Here is a 17,618-nt window from a genome sequence, read left to right as displayed (position 1 = left end):
TCCTGTGTGTGCGACCCTTCTGACCCCGGTATGAAGCAAACTCTTCTTGTACCTTTACTTTTTCTTCCATTTGATTTGCACTATTTTTGGTGTCATGCATTCAAAAGAATGAGAAAAAAAAACAAAAAACACCTGTGACTATTCCACAGAGAAAAGTAGCAACGACTTCCCACACAGCCACCATCCCTGTGGGAAATAGAATGCTCTAGAAGTGTAGAATCCTCTAAATCTCCTTTCCTGATTCCATTTCCCTCCTTCCCTGTCTCTACTCTGCCCCAGCTCTCACATTTGTGAGGCTTTGGGCAAAAGTATCAAAAGTATAAACACAGACCCGCCTACTATACTTTCAGATATTTATGAATTACAATTCAAGGTAAAAAACTGTTTCCATTCTTCCTGTCTTGACAAATATACCTTTGTAAGAACAGTGTGGAAAAATGTACAGGTTATCCTTTTGATAACTGAAAGCTGGCAAAATATCTAAGCAAATGCAATTTAATTATTATTGCATTTGCCTGTGTGCGCTGTTGACAGACCAAGATGAATGATAAAACAAAAAATGCCTAATTTACAAATTATTGTATGTGTATTACAGTTTATTTTTCTTCCCCAAATTCTAATGATATCACTAATTAAACTATTATAATTAAGTTTTTACATAATTGCCTTTCATTGACTATAGGGACACATCACACACTCTCTCCCCGAGTCACTGTGGTTCTGAGACAGTTTCAAAAGTTCACCTTGGGGCTGAAAAGATGACTTAAGGGTTAAGAGACAGGACATTCTGGCCACACTCATTCAATGACATGTAGAGAACGGCAGGGGTTGGATGTGGCCCACAGACTGTTTTTGTCAATAGAGCTTTATTGGAATATTTCCATGTTAATGCATTTATGATTCATGGACACCATACTCACCTTACAATGACAAAGTTGTGTAGTATGGTAGAGACTATGGGACCTATGTGAAATGGGTATAGCTTCCTATCTGTGTACAGTTGCGTCCTTGCTGTGTGACAGGGTCACAGACTCAGCCTCTCTGAGTCCCAGTGGGGACGTGAAGGGATTTGTTTGCTGCCTCACAAGCCTGGTTCAACACTTTCTACCTTTTCACACTCCAGAACCCAAGAGACCCTGTGGTGGCCAGCCTGGGGTGGGTTGTTCACATCAGTGTGAGAGACCTCAGTGGGGCATTGCAGCTAGTTTCCTGCCCGTAGCAGCGCGAATGGCACCCCCCCCCACTCAGAATGGTGTCCCAGGGACCCAAGGATAGTGAAGAACTGTGTCTGGGAGCCCAGTCCTCCCTCCACTACAGCCTCTCTCCTCACTTCCTAGAATAACCAGCACTGAGAGTTCTCTTTCCCACCGTGAGGACTGTCCCTGTGGGCTGTACACTGTGAAATAGACTTTTCTAGAATAGCAGGTGTCTGGGAGTGGGGGGAGTCTCCCAAGGGGGCAGAGTCTATCTGGAGTGACCAACAGAGCAAACATCTAGACAGAGGATTCTGAGAACTTTCTAAGATGCCAGACACTGTCTCCGTGGGATGCTGACCAGCGGCCACAGCCTCCAGACTCACAGCTATTGGCTCCCTACTGTGTGTGTGTGTGTGTGTGTGTGTGTGTGTGCGCGCGCGCGCGCGCTTTGTTCTTCCTTGTTCCAGCCTTTCACAGCTCCTGATTGCATATGTAAATATGCTGTGGTTATTTTCTGCTCTCCCATCTTCCTGTGGCTTTAATTTTCTTATTCTTTTCTTCCAAAGAAGACTGAAAGTCAGTTTCAGTGAAGAAATTCCTCACGAAGGGAATGCTATCATGTTTGGTATTTGAGCCACCTCCAGTCAATTAGGGATCAACAGGATTAATTATCCTCCTTGGCTGTAAACAGAAAATGGGGACCTAGAGAATTGGGTATCCTTAACCCTCAGCGGGGAGAGACAGGGCTTTGACAGGCATAGGTGGCCCAGATCCAGGAGCAGTGTGGTACCAGCTCAGTGCTAAGTGGCCTAGGGAGATCTCCAACTAATCTGCAAAGGACTCTCAAAACTCTACCATCACAATAAGGTGTGTGTGTGTGTGTGTGTGTGTGTGTGTGTGTAAGTCAGAAGCTGATTTTGGGTGTCTTCCTTAATTCCCTGTCACTATATTTTTTGAGACAGCCTCTCACTGCTCCAGTGACAATAAATTTGATGAGACTGGCTGGCCAGTGAACCCCAGACACCATCCTGTTTCCACCTTTCCAGGGCTGGAATTACAGCCGCAAACCCCAGCTTTTATGTGTGGATATTGGAGTCTAAACTCAGGTCCTCATGCTTAAGGGTCAAGTGTTTGACTAACTCAGCCATCTCTTCAACTCCAGAATAAATACTTTTCAATGCAATAATTTTAAATATCAAAATGAATACCCAAGTCCATGATGAACTAAATATCTAAGTTCAAATACAAACAGACTGTGCTATGCTATTGTCTATCAGGCAGCAGGGGTACAGTTTCTGATGATCTAAGCTCCCAGGGCACACCTACCCCATGCAGGTCTCTAATGGCTGACCACAGACTGATGGTAGATGCTTGGCCAGAATAGGGTTGGCCAGCAGCTGCCTTCATCATGCTCCTTCTGCTTTGTGTTTGGGTCCCAGTCATCTCCAGGTGTGGTGTGAGCCATCTCCCTCTGGTGTTAGACTTTTCTAGGACAGATGTCTGCTGGCAGTGCCCACTTGCATACCTAGGTTCTAGGTATAGGTCCCAGACAGAAATGTACTCTCCTACAAAACCATGTGTCCCAGCTCAGGCATGGCCCTCTCGCCATGGCTGCCAGGCTTTCAGAGCCGGGCTTGTTGTGGGTGAATGCCCCCAAGTGCTGAGGTCTATGGTAAGGACTATTTCTGAGGGCATGCTCCAGCATCAGGCCTTTCTAAGACAGCTTGGAGACCTTTGTTCTTGTGATCCATTGAGTGGGGAGGTTTCTAAAGGGGCAGCTCATTTGATGCATACTCAGAAAAATGTAAAGCTGCAGGACTCTGGGTGGCAAGGACTGTTCCTCCGAACCCCTTGCATCTCTAATGGAAAGTCTGAGTGAGAATGGGAACAGACACCCCCCACTGGAGCTGTTAAAAAAGATACTCATTCTGTGAACAGCCCTAGACCTGTATGATTGAAATGAATCGGGGTACCTCAGAGCTGCCTTTAGCTGATGCCCCTGGAGTTAGGCAAGGAGGGCACTCCCTCTACCCTCTGACTCTGGCCACCGGGCACCAAGAGCTCGCCATCTACCATGATGCCCCAGAGCTCTGCCTTGATTTTCTCATTTAATTGTGCAAAATGGCCAAGTATATTTTATGGCCATAGCCTTGGGAACTCAGAGGGGCTTGTCCAGGGCACAAGGTGATAAGTGCCAGGATACTTTGGACCCATGTCTTCTGCATTTCATGTTCCAGACCATGAACAGCCTCTCCCTGGAAGTGATGCTGAAGGAGGCATCTTGGGAGCAAGCACACCCTAAAAGTAAAGCCCTGCTGCCATTTATTTTCTCAACACCACCCAGGAACATTCTGGAACATTCTCTGTAGATGCCAACAGGTAAGATGGGGGCTGCAAAGTTGTCGGTTCTCTGTCCTTCCTGTGTCATAGTTTCTCGAGTGCATTTGGGAGCAGTACAGATCCTGTCTTGTAGGGTGTCATGACCCTTGCATCACCTGAGGTAATCTCTGGGTCCATGCCTGGGCCTCCTGAGAGCTCAGTAAGGGAGAGCTACTGTGACGCCCTATTCATTTATGGTGTTCCTAAACGAAGTGGCTGAGTCCTCCTAGAACCCAGAACTGTAAAATCATCCGTCAGTCAGTTTCTTTTTGATTGGAGACAACTAAAATATAGAAAGTTTTTCCTCTTTTGCCCTGGCTGCCAATAAGCTCAGCACTAGATTTTGGCAATCTTGGCGATGCTATTGTGGCATTTGGGTTTTGGAGCTTCAGAAAATTTCCACAAAGACTCGTTCTGTGTAATGCTCTGCTCTGAACCCCTTTCCCTAAGTCCCTGTTTCCTGTTTCCTGTTACTTAGTCCTGATAGCATGCAGTGATGACCGAATAGGCGTGTGGCCATTGAGAGGTGGAGCTGTGGTGGAGAGGAGACAGGCGTGGCCAAGGCACTGCGGTGGCCTTGCGCTCATCTTTACCCACCTCTAAATCAACTTTAGAGGTCTCTGAAGTAGCAGGAAGAGAGAAAAGGCTTAAGAAGACAAAGTGTATTACAGGAAAGCCGTGGTTTCATGGCTGTTTGTCACCGTGAGTGCAATGCATTAACAGAGGGCTGTAATAAGAAGAGCTACTAAAAAATGATTTATTGATACTTTAGTCCTGTTAAAACAGGTTAATGCCAATACAATTAGCTTCAGATCAAGGAAATCCCTTCAGAGCAAAGTTGAAAAAACAGCATTCGATGCTATTCCATCCTGACTGGGGAAGGGCTGGGACTTTGCCTCAGTGAGGAGAGGGTTTGGGGATGGTGTTGCCACAGCCCCTCCCTCACCGTAGCCTGAGAAGAGGGCCCCCACTGCCTGGACTCCATGACTGGAGCCCGAGAGTCCAAGCCAGTTCTAAGAAATGGTCAGTTTATCTGGAAGGCACGCAGGCTTGGCTATTTCATGGATGGGCGATTCCTGAGTAATTGGGGCACTATTGAACCATTGTTATGTTGGGAAAATGGACAAAGGAGAGACGGTGAGTCCCAGGAGACTGTTGGGAGGATGAGGATGTTCTCTGCAGTGAGCAGAGCTCAGGAGGATGAAACTACACGCGCAGAGCAGGGCCTGGCCTTGGCCACATCTCTGACCCGTGAGCTTGACCTTTTCCTGCTTACCATGACTGTGTAGTGAGTATTGCCTGTGACCTCTGCCAGTGCAGGGGGGTCCTGGGCACCTACTCATCTCCCTGACCTAACTCCTGCACACTGGGGAGCTAATTCAACCTTCAATGTCCTCTGGCTGCTTATCAGTGTGAGCTAGATTACACTTGCTGTCCCTATCTCTATCTTCAGGGTCCTGGAGAGATCTTATCACTGGGAACAGCCCCCCCTCCAAGGCTGATTGCAGGTTGACCTGCCTAGGACTTATGTGGTTGGCACAATCAGAACCCTTGAAGATGTTTCCATTCTAATCCGCTAAACCAAGGGATGAGGGTTCTTATTGCCTTAATTGTCATCTTGTCATAACCTCAAGCCATCTGAGCATGAGCCAGTGAGTGAAACAGAGAAAGCTGGCCAGCAAGACGTGTTCTCCATGGTTCCCACCTTGAGTTCCTGCCCTGACTTCCTTCAATCACGAATCATGACTTGGAAATATAAATCAAATAAAGTCTTTTCTTGACTGAGTAACTGTTGGTCACAGTGTTCGTTATAGCAATAGGAAAGTTGACACACATGGAGAAAAGGTCTCTGGGGATGTGGCTAACTAAGAGTATTGGGGCAGAGACCATTTTGGAGGTATTGAATGAGTTGCCCTAATCTTCAGAGTTCTCAAGATGAAAGAGGGAGTTCAGGACTGAGAATCAGAGCCATGCAGGTATGTAAGATGCCAGCGGTTGAGGCTGGCTCTGAAGTGGGGGGGGGAGGGGATGATGAGCCCAGGAATGCAGGCACCTCTAGAAGCAGGAAGAGGAGTGTGTTTCTTGGAACCTCAGAAAGAGTACAACCCTGTCAGTGATGCCCTCCATTTCAGCTTAAAGAGTCCTACTCAGCTTTGGGTCTCTCTGTGGGTGGGAGCCAAGGGTCCCTGGGATCCCAAGCTAGGCAAAGGAGGGAAAGGCAGAGGTGGGAGGAAGACATGAGTGAGTGCTGTGCTTGGTGAGGCTGTAAGTGGGGAGCATGGCAGGGGCAGCGATGTTTCTGCCCCATGGTGGGTCCAGAAAACTTTCTACTATGCCATCTCCTGGGCAAAGTGATGATGTCTTAAGTCTCAGCAAGAAGGGGGACTTTGTGGTTGGGTGGGGCTTTCCTAGACATCCCCTGCCCCTTAATGGGATATCAAAACTTCAAGAATCTGCAAGACCCTGACCTTGGAATTCACTGGCCAATCTTCTGCCCAGTGGGGGGGGGGGGAAACTGAGTCCCTTATCAATGAACTAAGAGTGGAGACCAGACCCCTGGCTCTTGGGTCTGGCTGTCTCCCACCTCATGTCACATGGTCTTATGGAATCTTCATGAGGAACCTCAGATAGGATTGAGACACAAGTGCCCTGGGTTCATGAGGAAGCTTGTTGGTCCTAAGCTCACTCTCCAGGAAACCTGGCCCTCATCTCTCTCCAGATGGCTTCCTCTGCTTTGCCGAGGAGTCTCTAGGGTACAACTGTGTAAGGTCTATCCTGGTGCTTTCTCTGGCTTTTTTTTTTTGTCCTCAACTACACAGTACCATATCCCATAGTCCAGGTGGACTCTGTTGCTGCTTGTCAATTCCAAGTTCTCAGGAGAGGGGCACAGCTCAGGCCACACCCACTCCTGATCCTACTAGTCTTCTCTAGAAGGAAGTCATGTTGGCTACCAGTGGATAGAAATGGTGGTTACTAATCCAAGGGCTGCAGAGTCCTTGCAAGCCAACTTGCTTGTGTTGGGGGCAGGGGAACAACAGGTACTTGTGAATCAGTGGCAGAGTAGAGAGAAGCCCCCTCAGTAGCCCAGACAACCAACTTCACAGGGTCCCTCTCACTTTCCACTGAAGGATGGGCAGTCCCACTGAGCATATTTCTCGAAGAAATGCCTCTGTATTTCCTTAGTGTGGTGGCCATGCTGCCACATGACATGGAATCTGGACACTGTGGCCAGTTTCCTGCAGGTTCCTGAACCCCAGCACACCAGTTCCTGTGCTTACTGGGTCTGACTTGTTCCATCCTGTTCCCAGCAGAGACGTACGTGGAGAAAAATGTCTCCTTAGCCCTGGGACATGGTGACGTACTGGGGAAGCTGCTTGTTTTCCATGTGGCTAAAAAGTGAGGCTCTTTCTGTTCCTGGGGCCTGTTGTGCTGGGTTCTCTGAGGACATCTGCCTCTTTCTCCAGGAAATGACACTTCACAGCACTTTGTGAACCTTCTCCTTTCTCATCTAGGTCCTTAATAGCCTTGCCTGCACCAAAGGCCTTGATGCGAACAAACAGCTATTGCTGTCACCTTGGACGACTCATCCTTCCAGCAGATTTCAGGCATTTCCTTGACAGTGGCTTCAAGAATCTCATGTTAGCAAGTAATGCCCGGCTTTGTGGGAGACATGGAGACCCTCAAATGAAGATGCATTTCTAGGAGCTGACTGAGGTAGAGCACCGGGTATGGAGAAACTCAGAACCAGAACCTGAAGCCCAGAAGGTCACTTCTAAGTCTGGACACACCTGGGCTGGGTAACTTGTCTCACACCATGTGCATGTAGACTCTAGAGCATGGGACTTAGCTGAGAGAGAGACTAAGAGCACATGGAGTGTCCTCTAGGGACACAGTGTGATGTCTCTCCAATGTGCAGAGAGATCATCATGTGTTTGCCTGGAATAGATGTGCTTTGCAGCATGTAGGACAGGGGGGAAAGACAACATGTCTGCCAGGAGGAGGCAGATTAGTATGATTGACATTCAGCTCTGTTGGATGCTCCCATCCTCACACTGCCATATGCATTGTGTGTCAAGGTGATTGATGGTCCCTGAGGTTACCATGGATTTAAGGGTGTGGTACTTGGTCCTGAAGCCAAGCAATGACCTTTTCTCATTATCTGAGCATCATGGATGAAGTTGGGACTCCACTGCTTTCACAGGGCTTCCTTGAGACATCAGTGGCCTCCTGAACCCAGAGGCATAGGCAACTGGTTTTTAGTTCCTGTAATCCATTCTGGAGGATTTATCACTGACTCCCTAGGCAATCGCCATGGAGGCAAAGGGTGGCTGAATGCAAAGGTACTCAGTGATGACCAAGAACTTCAACACACAGGTTTGTGTTTCTTCTAAGAAGCCCCATGTAGGACAGCTAGAGGGCCAATACTGAAGCTGGGAAGTAACACGGTATGACCAACCTGGTCTGCTGACTGTGGAGAGAACCAGGAACTGCTGGACCTGGTGAGTAGCAGGGCCATCAGGATTACAGGGGAAGGAAAGCACCCTGCCTGGTACCCCAAACATTTCCTATAGACCCATTTCCCATTTTTCTGTCCGTCCATCCATCCATCCATCCGTCCATATATCCATCCATCCACCCATCTATCCATCCACCCATGAACCATTCATTCTTTCTCCATCCATCCATCCATCCATCCATCCATCCATCCATCCATCCATCCATCCATCCTCCACCATTTATCCATCCATCTATCCACCCATGATCCATCCAGCCATCCATCCATCCTTTCCTCTTCTCACTCATCCATTCTCTCATCTGTTGCCTCATCTGTCTATCTACCCTTCCACCCATTTATCTATTCACCCATCCTGCCTACTGTCCATTTGTCCCCCACATTCATCTCTTCTTCCACCACTGGAAACAACCTGGGTCTCAGGACAGAATAGCTGCACCCACCACTGACCAAGTTCTTAATTGTTTGCCTAGCAGATCATCTTCTTGGCAGAGTCCTTGCTTGGTAAGGCTGCATTTTCCTGATGTCAAGGAGGTCTTGGACCACAAATCTGCACAGCCAGAGTCTATAAGCCCAGTGAGGGAGACTGGGGGTGCTGGCTTTATTATAGCAATGCTGATTGTGAAGCTGGATAATACCCTGGTTGGGCTGCAGCATTGCTCTCTGGAGACTCCAGAGTCTTTGCCCTTATGGCCCCTGATGACCTTTCACAAATCCCCTTCTTTGTGGAGCTTAACCCAGACTCTGTTGTTCCCTGTTGTGTTGAGCTGCACATCCTAGGAACCTCTGCACTGGTGTTGAGCAGCTTGCAACTTATGACAAACGGAGGAAAATGGTGGTACCCAGGAGAGGAAGCAAGCACATAGGGATGCCCCAGGGGACTCAGTGATTGTGAGGACACAATGAGAAGGGCCCTGGGAAGGCAGAGGTGGTGGGAATCCCCCTGATTAGGAGGGGAGGGGAGACTGGGAGCAGAGAGGATACTGGGAGAAGTTGTTTCAATTCAGGGATTTACAGGGAAATGGGCAAGAACTATCTGGGAATGTTAGCTGACCATAGGAGTTGATTCCTGAAGCTAACCTAATATTCCAGGGGTGACCCTACCATTCAGCCTACACACCCAACAGGCTTTTGAGGGGCTTAGTGTTCTGTGCTCACTGGCCCAGGTGGTCCCATCTTATACCAAGCAAACAAAAGACAGTGACCAGGAACATGACGCTGACCCTGGAAGCCTGGTTGAGCAGAGGCCAGACACCCCTCCAGCATGCATGGGTCTAAGTAGGTTTAGGTCTGGGAGACACCAGCTGTGGAGGAGTAGAACGATTTGTTCTGATGTCCCTTGTCCCTGGTGATACACAGTAAGATGTGTGAAAGCATGGCCTGGCTCCCCAGGCTGCTGAGTTTCTACTTAGAAAAGAAGCTGCCCAGTAGGTCCCTATGGCTATGTAGCCATACCTTGCTGTCCTTATGGGGGAGAGCCTGGCCACGGACGAAAATCATCAAGCAAGTCTCTCTGTGCCTCCTGCAGGCGAGTGCTCTGACAATAGCAGTGACTGACTTAAGTAAATGTGTCACTTGTGTGCTGGCAGTGACACATGAGAGCAATTTTAATACAGAACACAGAGGTAAATGTGAGTGCTGCCTTCCCCATTAATTCTTATTATTGATACCAGTGACTCTGTCTCCATCTTCTGCTCTAGAATTTACCAGAGCTGTGTCCCTCCCTCCCTCTCTCCCTACATTCTCCCCTTTCTCCCTCTCCCCCTTCTTTCCATCACCCTTCCTTTACTTGCTTCCTTCTCCTTGACATAGTCTCGTTATGTGGCCCAGGCTGCAGTTACACTCTTCCAACCCCAGGAAAATACCTTGACCATGTGGCTCCTGCTGGGTCTCAGGATCAGGTGCCTTCAGCAGGGGTTCAGGCTGCTATGGAGAAGGCCCTACTGTCAGGGGACAGAGGTATGGTCCTCACACTGCTCACGGTTAGATGTGGCCCGTGTGAAGGGAAGCTGGGGACCCAGCTGTGCAGGGGCTCAGGTACCATGGGATTCTCCTCATGTGCCTTTGGCAGCCTCGATCTTAATATGAATGAAAACCCCAGAGCTCAGGAGGGTTCTGTTCAGGAAGGTTAACTTTTAGGACAATAGATACGGCCACAGGGTGAAGAGGGATGACCAGACAGTTGAAGGTCAGGAAATGTGAGCCCCATAGCAGCTCCAGGAGGCAGGAGATGCAGGTAGAAGCAGAGAGAGAGATTGATACCTCCCCCAAGCTGGCGGGGTTGGGATGCTGCCTTAGCAGAGGGTGTGACACCTGGGCTGATCCGTCACTCAAATAATAGGTGCGGTAGGTACTAAGTACAACTTCCCCTTTCCTTAAGCCCAGGGATGGCTGTTGTTCTGTTTTCTCAGGGACACTTTCAGAAATGCTTTCCACCTAAGCTCTAAGCCCTCTCTGGGTCCAGAGAGTGGCACAGCCCAGCTCTGTAGAAGTGCGCTTGCAGGTGGAGTGAATGGCAGCTGCCTAAGTGCTCTCTCCACTTGGAGCATGGCTCGAGAGAACTCATCTGAAATAGATATTTCCATTGCCAGGGGGATTTATTGACAAAACTAGCCATCTATTAACATTATCTGGGGACTCTGCTCTGGGGAGAATAGACACTATAAATCTTAGTTGTGTGGAAACTCAGGAGCTAGAAGGCTTTAGTGGACAGCAGATAGAAACTCCAATGAGTTCAGACCTGTTTATTTTACTTAGAGGGAAAGAACATTCTGTACCCAGCCAGGCAGGAAATGGCTTTTGGGGACGGCCACTTAGCCTAGCTGCTGGCCCTGAAACTGTGGGAGTAATCGCTCCCTGCAATTAGAGCAGGCGGCTCAAAGAACCATATTTTGTAATCAGTGATGGAAGCCTCTGGAACTTGGGGCCTGAAGCTTGAAGAAAGTATCCCAGAATCTGCTGGGAAGGAAAACCCACATGTCAAGCTGTGAGTGCAGGTTCCAGTGTCTGGTGACTAGGTCCCCGTGTCCAGTCACGTACGGCATTCTAGTGCCTCGGTATGGTTATCATTGAATCTCTTTTCTCTCACCATCCTCCTGGTGTCGATGGCCGATGACACGATTCTCACCCAGGACTCTCTGTTGCTCAACCTTCACAAAAAATCAGACAATGCAGCTGCCTAGCTTGTCTCCTAGAACAGGAGAATCTCTGAGGTGTCACACCTGAGTGTGGGCAGTGAGAGTTGAACCCATGCATTCAGTCCCTGAGGGACTGCAAGTGACCTTCCCTTTAGCGGGGCATAGAACAGAGCACGGCACATGAGCACAGGTGCCACTGATGGCTGACTGGTCACCTTGGCTAGGTTCTCACCTCTGTGCCCTAGTTGAATTTCCCTACAAAATGGGAAAATTATGGGCTCCAACCTGTGGTCAGTGTGCTATCCTATCTTTCATTTGCTTTCGTCTTGGCATTGGGGAGGGAATCCAGGACCTTAGTCAGGGTAAGCTAGTGCTCTGTCACTGAGTCACACCCCTAGCCAGGTAGAATTCTACAGTGGGTTTTATCTTAATTCCCCAGGATGTTGTCAACCCCCCACCCCCAACTCCATGTTTTTCACAGTAGAAATTTGTCACTTTCCATTTCTGGCGCCTGAGATGAGAAGTCACAGTACTGTCAGGTGATGCTCTCTGGGGCTCTTGGGAGGGTCTGATTCAAGTCTGTTTTTCTGAAGGTTTTGGCATAGTGGGCTGGCTATCTTTAATGTCCTTTGGTATATAGACAGACACATTCTAATCTTAGACATTCAGTGGCTCTGCATTGAGGACCCTAGGATGTGAGTGTCTCCTTGAAGATCAACCAGGCTCTGTATGTGCTTTACTCTAACCCAGAAAGAACCCAGGGCTACCCACTTGTATGTCGGTCACCTCATGGACCTTTGTATCTAATGTGCTCTGGGAAGTGCACACAGGTTACCAGGGCTGATGCAGGATAGCGCCATCCCTGTAGATAGTGGGTGGAGGGCACCTCAGCTCCACTTGCAAATACACAGGATGCTACTTGAACCCAAGAGTCCCATTTGGTCTTGCATACCTGCTCTGGAGAGAAAACAATGACCTTCCTTGCATGGTCACATGCTCAGTCTAGAACCAGCTCAGGACTTCACCGGTCATTTCTATAGAGCCTCCTGGAAGGTTTCTACAGAGCCTTTATGTGCCAAGCCAGTCCCTAGATGGCAATGCCACGAGTCCATCCTTTGGAAATGTCAAGAAAGGATCCTTCAAGCCCTTGACAAGTGCCAGAAGATTTGAATAAAAACTGCAGTTGCTTTGTCCTTCAGTACCGGGACTGTTCTTTGCCCTTCTCCCTCCTGGCACAAAGCAAGACAGACATCAGAAGGCAGGGGAGCCAGCTGCTGACTGAGCCTCAGTTTCCCCATCACAGGGAGCCAGGCCTTCCCTTTCGGAAATCTCAAGGTCACTCTCAAGTCTATCTTCCTCCTTGTGAGAAATGAATGTGCCCTTTCCCGGGTGAGGGGTGATTCAGAGAAAGGCGGCAATAATTAATATTGATGATGCTTCAAATGTTAAAACTTAGAATTAAGTTTAAAAAAAAGGACAGGGTCACATGTAACCAATTAAACAGCGACTTGTCTGTGGCCTCATGCCCACTTTGGGGGCAGAATGGTCCTCATTCTGCTCTGCCAATTAATCTCCCCTCACCTTCTTTGCTGGGAGCTGAGCTGTCTGCAAATTGAAGGGAAAGGAGACACCGGCCAGTCGCAGACACATAGACCATCTCCCGTTGTGCAAATGCCAGGGAGGAGGAAGCGTCGATCAATTTGCAGAGCCGAGACTGCAGACGGCCCTGGGAGGAGAGGCGGCTGCGCCGTGCCTGGGTGCGGGTGTGAGAATTAATGAAGGCGAGATGAAAGTACGCGGGCATTTGAGATGAAGCCCAGCGGGTTACGAGGGTTCAGGATGAATTTCAAAATGCAGAGATTGCAAGGCCGTGGACTAATTATCTGGCTAGGACGAACTGGAGGAGTCTATGTCTACCGCTCCACATGGCCAGGCGGGAAACTGAAGAGGTGCCCTCTGGGGACATTGGTTTGGCAGAGGAGGCGACTGTCTGGGTCATGATCTCCTGCACCCAGTCGTGTAGCTGCAAGCCCAGCATTAGGCATTCTTCCTTTGGGAGCCAAGTTTAGATATCAGCAGGTTTGTGCAGGAGCTGGCCTGCAGGAATGAACGGGGAAGGATGTCCTGGTATGCACATTGCCGAACTTCTCCTGTATCAGCTCTGCCCTTCCCATGAGGACTTCACCCCTGTGACCAGGCTGGGATGGTCCTAAACCCATGTCCATGTCAGAGGTGCAAAACAGGAGATGCTGGGTCACTAATTGGCCGTTGGCAGAGGCAAGGGTCCATCAGGCTCCTAAACTTGGGCAGCATGCTGGCTGCTTCAAACAGCAAGACAGTTAAGTCTCTGAGAAGGATGTAGAATGGCTTTGGGGGATTGGTTACTTACAGTGCAGGGGTTTCTTATAAGAAACTGGATGCTGGATGTTGGGGAGGGGCACATTTATTCCAAACAGAGGAAGAAAAGCAGTGGTCTGTCTGGGGAGGTTTAAGGGCCAGGTATGAGGGATTACATGGACACATGGCTTCGGTGAGGCCAGAGGCAGGTCTCCTGTACATCTACAGGGCAGGACCCCACCCTGAGCCTGAAGTACTCTTACAGCCACCTGTCAAGTGTTAGGTTCCAAGACAGTGTGGGCTTTGGGAGTTCTCTCCTGTGTCCTCAGAGTTGAGGTGTCTGTGAACAGCCTGGGTAGAGATGCCTGCTCTGTCACAAACACTACCACTTGGGACAGGCTCTGGAGAAGGCTGAGGTGGATGCCAGCATCAGTCAGTTGTTGGTGCATAACTAACCACCCTGATACAGTACCTCAGAGCACCTGTCATCTCTTCATGCTCAGCTGGGCAAGAGTGGTTGGTCCTGCGCTGGGACATCAGGCCTCATGGGTAGAGGTGGGCCAGTTTGCATCTGCTGCCCTGGTTACAGGCCCTTCTGGAGATATTCTGGGCAGAGTTTTTATAAGATGGGATTCCGCAAGGTCCCCTAAGGCCAGACAATGTCTTACAATACTTTTGCTACCCATGCACCAAGGGAGGAATATCTGAGCTACAGGTAGGGTGTGTGTGTGTGTGTGTGTGTGTGTGTGTGTGTGTGTGTGAGAGAGAGAGAGAGAGAGAGAGAGAGAGAGAGAGAGAGAGAGAGAGAGAGAGAGAGAGAGAGAGAGAGAGAGAGAGAGAATAGGCATGCATGTATATGCCCCTGAATGACTTTGGAAACTTCACAGACTGTCCTTGTTGGGCCATTCTTGTCAACAATCCTCAGCAAATCTTCTGCTCTTTGCAGCTGGCGCAGGCCACAGCTTCCCAGCATCCAGGAGAAGAAAGCAAGGCAGAGCCTGGTAGTTGGGGGCTGCTGGGCCTTTGCCAAGCCCTGAGCACACTTGCGTTTTACAAAATCCACTTCTTTCTGAAAATTTCAGCTTGCTCAACTTTCTTCTAACATGGCATAGTGGAAAGCAGGCTGCCCACTCCCAGGTGAGTCTGTGAGTGGGCCAATTGCAAACTCATAATTAAAGGGATTTGACAAGAATCAAAGAAGACTTGTCTCCACCAGAGGTTTGGGGAGATAATTACCAGTGTGCATCTGGCCACGATGGGTGTGTGAGTCTGGAAGGGGGCAGGGAATACCGGGGATCTGGTGGGAGGATGAAATGAGGACATTTGCGCCATGCAGATTTTGTAATTGCGAGTCTGCGGTTGACATCTGAGGGGGAAATGTAGCTTTGCTTCTTTGTATCTTTAGCAACACAGCATTCCTCATACCGCTGCCCTGCTGGCAGGAGCCTCGTTGGGCTCAGGTTCTGAGCAGTCCCTACAGGGCAAAACAGGGAGTGGAAAGGAGTTTGTGGATGGATTTGGGGCTTCTGCAGCCCTCCAGACCAGGGGCCATACAGAACTTGTGGCTGGGCTCTCTGCCCCAATGTCTTCCTCCAAAATGCTCGGCTCGCTCCCACTGGGAGCCACATCTGGCACATGACTCTAGAGGAGGCCTAGGTCTTCCAGGCTTCCTAGATCACACTTGTCTTAGGTGGGGTTTATTTGTTTAATGTTTTGCTTTTGCTGGTTCTTCTCCTTGAATGTCCTGGGACACTTTGGAAGACCCTTCCTTGTCTCTTCCATCTTTACACACCAGTGACTGAGAGGCTACAGGACCTGAGTTTGTAAGGCTGATCTCACTCTTGGGACTCATTGGCTCTCTTCTGAGCCTTCAGCTGGATTAGGAAGAGCCCTAATCCAGCGGTGTGAGAGCCCAGCCCAGCTGAGATCTGTGCCTACCCCTAATTCACCCTGCTGAACCTGGCCTGGTTGGCTGAGCTGGCCAGCATGGGAACACTTAGCATCAGGACCTTAGGTTTGAGCTCTATGGGAACAAGATGGGACTACCACATGGGTACCAGAGTGCTGGATTCAGGGGGCCTGGTAGCCATAGTCAACTTCCACCTTCTGCGTCTGACATTTGCTCAGCTCCTGGCCATGTGTGTGACCATGGGCAAACAACTTGTGGTCTCTGAGATAGAATGGGTCTCAAGAGACAGTGATGCTAATCAAACCAGGCTGAAAGGAAGGAGCCGTGTGCACAGGCTGAACATGCCCAGCATGACACAGCTTGGGCCTCACCTACGCTTCTTCTACAACCCCACTGTGCAAGCTGTCCCTACCCCAGGGTGCTGTCACCAAATGCCTATGACTGTCTCTCTGAGCTTCATCTCCAGTATTTATCAGAGCTACTGTGATGGGGAGGTTGAAATGGGGTCTCATGGCTCTAAGGGGTCCTAGCCTAGAGTCCCACTCACTTCAATCTTCAGAAAGGCCTGATGCCTACTGGAGTGGCAAGGCCACCCTGCTTGGGAGAGAGGGCTAAGCACGTAGGACTTACTGATGGGGTGGTCAGGACACCGCCTCCTGCTGGGTAAAGGAAGAGAACTTCACAGTACATTGACCATGGTCCCAGATTTTTAGGAGAAAAGCTAGTTAACTTGTCTGGAAGCCTTGGCTTTCTCTGGTCAGCTCCTGTGCTCAGAAAAAAGGCCAGGCTTTTTTTTGTTGTTGTTTTGTTTTGTTTTGTTATTTTTTATTTTATTTTGCTGTAAATACATTTTTTATTATTTATTTTTAAGTTTAAATTTAGATTAGAAACAAGGTTGCTTCACAAGTCAGCTCCAGGTCCCTCTCCCTCTCCCTCCCCCTCCTCCCATGCCCTCCCCCCAACCCCCCCATTATTCCCTCATTTCCCCTGGGAGGGTGAGGCCCTCCCTGGGGGTGTCCATAGTCTGTCATTTCATCCAGGGCAGGGCCTAGACCCTCCCCCAAGAGTTCAGGGTGAGAGTGCATCTCACATTGTTGGATGGGAGTCCAAAGTCCATGTGTATAATCAGGATGAATACTGATCTACTGCCCAAGTCTCAATAGATTACCTAGGCCTCCTCACTGACACCCCCATTCAGGGGGTCTTGATCAGTCCCATGCTGGATTCCCAGGCATCAGTCTGGGATTCAAGAGTTAACCTTTGTCAGGTCAGCTGTTTCTGAGGGTTAAACCAGCCCAGTCTTAATCCCTTTGGTCATCAGTCCTCCCTCTCTGTTACTGGCTTTGTTGAGTTCAGCTCAGTGCTTAGCCGTGGGAGTCTGCCTCTTCTTCCATCAGCCGCTGAATGAAGGTTCTGTTTCTCAGACTCTCTGGCCATGAGACTGTAGGCTGGCACTCCCCAGATCTATGTCTAAAATCCATATATGAGAAAGTACATGCCATGTTTCTCTTTTTGTGACTGCGTTACCTCACTCAGGATGGTTTCTTCTAGTGTCATCCATTTCAGGCCCTGCTTTTGTCTTGGTTGAAAGTCCCCTTCCCCATGCCTTCCCACCAAGCTGTGTCAGATGGGAGGAAGGCGGAGTGGGCTGACTGATGGTGAAGGCCATTCCTCTGTTAGGTGGACATAGAAGGCTGCTCCGCAGGTGGGACTGGAGAGAAAAGAGATAATTTACACACACACTGGCACAGTACCACAACGACAGAGCACATCTGAGTAGCTGCTGTCCTTGTGGCGCGGGTGTCTCTTCTGCACTTTCTGCAAACCTCGGTCCACATACATGCACTTCATTTGAGGGCAGCTGTCCCGAGGTACCCAGGAATAAGTTATGATCTCAATGTTGCTGATTTACTAAAACGATCACTTTGCGGGATATAATGACACGCTTGTTCTGAGAACCCCGAGAGACAGTGAGGAGCTCAAGGAGGAGGGCATGTGTCTCACCACCCACTGACAGCAGCCAGTATTCACTGAGTCTTTTTCCCTTAGAAGGAAAGTCTTGCTTTCCCTTAGATTTGAGAGCACAGGTGCCTTCAGTACAAGCACACATTGTGTACCCAGGCTTTGAGAACATCTCTCTCCATGGT

General features: G+C 49.3%; 1 long non-coding RNA gene across 1 annotated transcript in view; it reads left to right on the top strand.

Moving 5' to 3' along the window:
* The first annotated feature begins 3,439 nt into the window (after window positions 1-3,439).
* LOC121142914 overlaps window positions 3,440-17,618 on the top strand; it is a 43,339-nt gene continuing 29,160 nt past the window's right edge. Inside the window, exons 1-2 of the long non-coding RNA XR_005880066.1 lie at window positions 3,440-3,575; window positions 7,088-8,074. This is a non-coding gene — a long non-coding RNA (uncharacterized LOC121142914). The remainder of the gene's footprint in view (window positions 3,576-7,087; window positions 8,075-17,618) is intronic.

The sequence above is a fragment of the Mesocricetus auratus genome, unplaced genomic scaffold, assembly GCF_017639785.1.
Source record: "Mesocricetus auratus isolate SY011 unplaced genomic scaffold, BCM_Maur_2.0 Super-Scaffold_100010, whole genome shotgun sequence".
Classification (NCBI taxonomy): Eukaryota; Metazoa; Chordata; class Mammalia; order Rodentia; family Cricetidae; genus Mesocricetus; species Mesocricetus auratus.
Note: the sequence above shows the minus strand (reverse complement) of the source record. Positions and strands in the feature narration are given on the sequence as shown.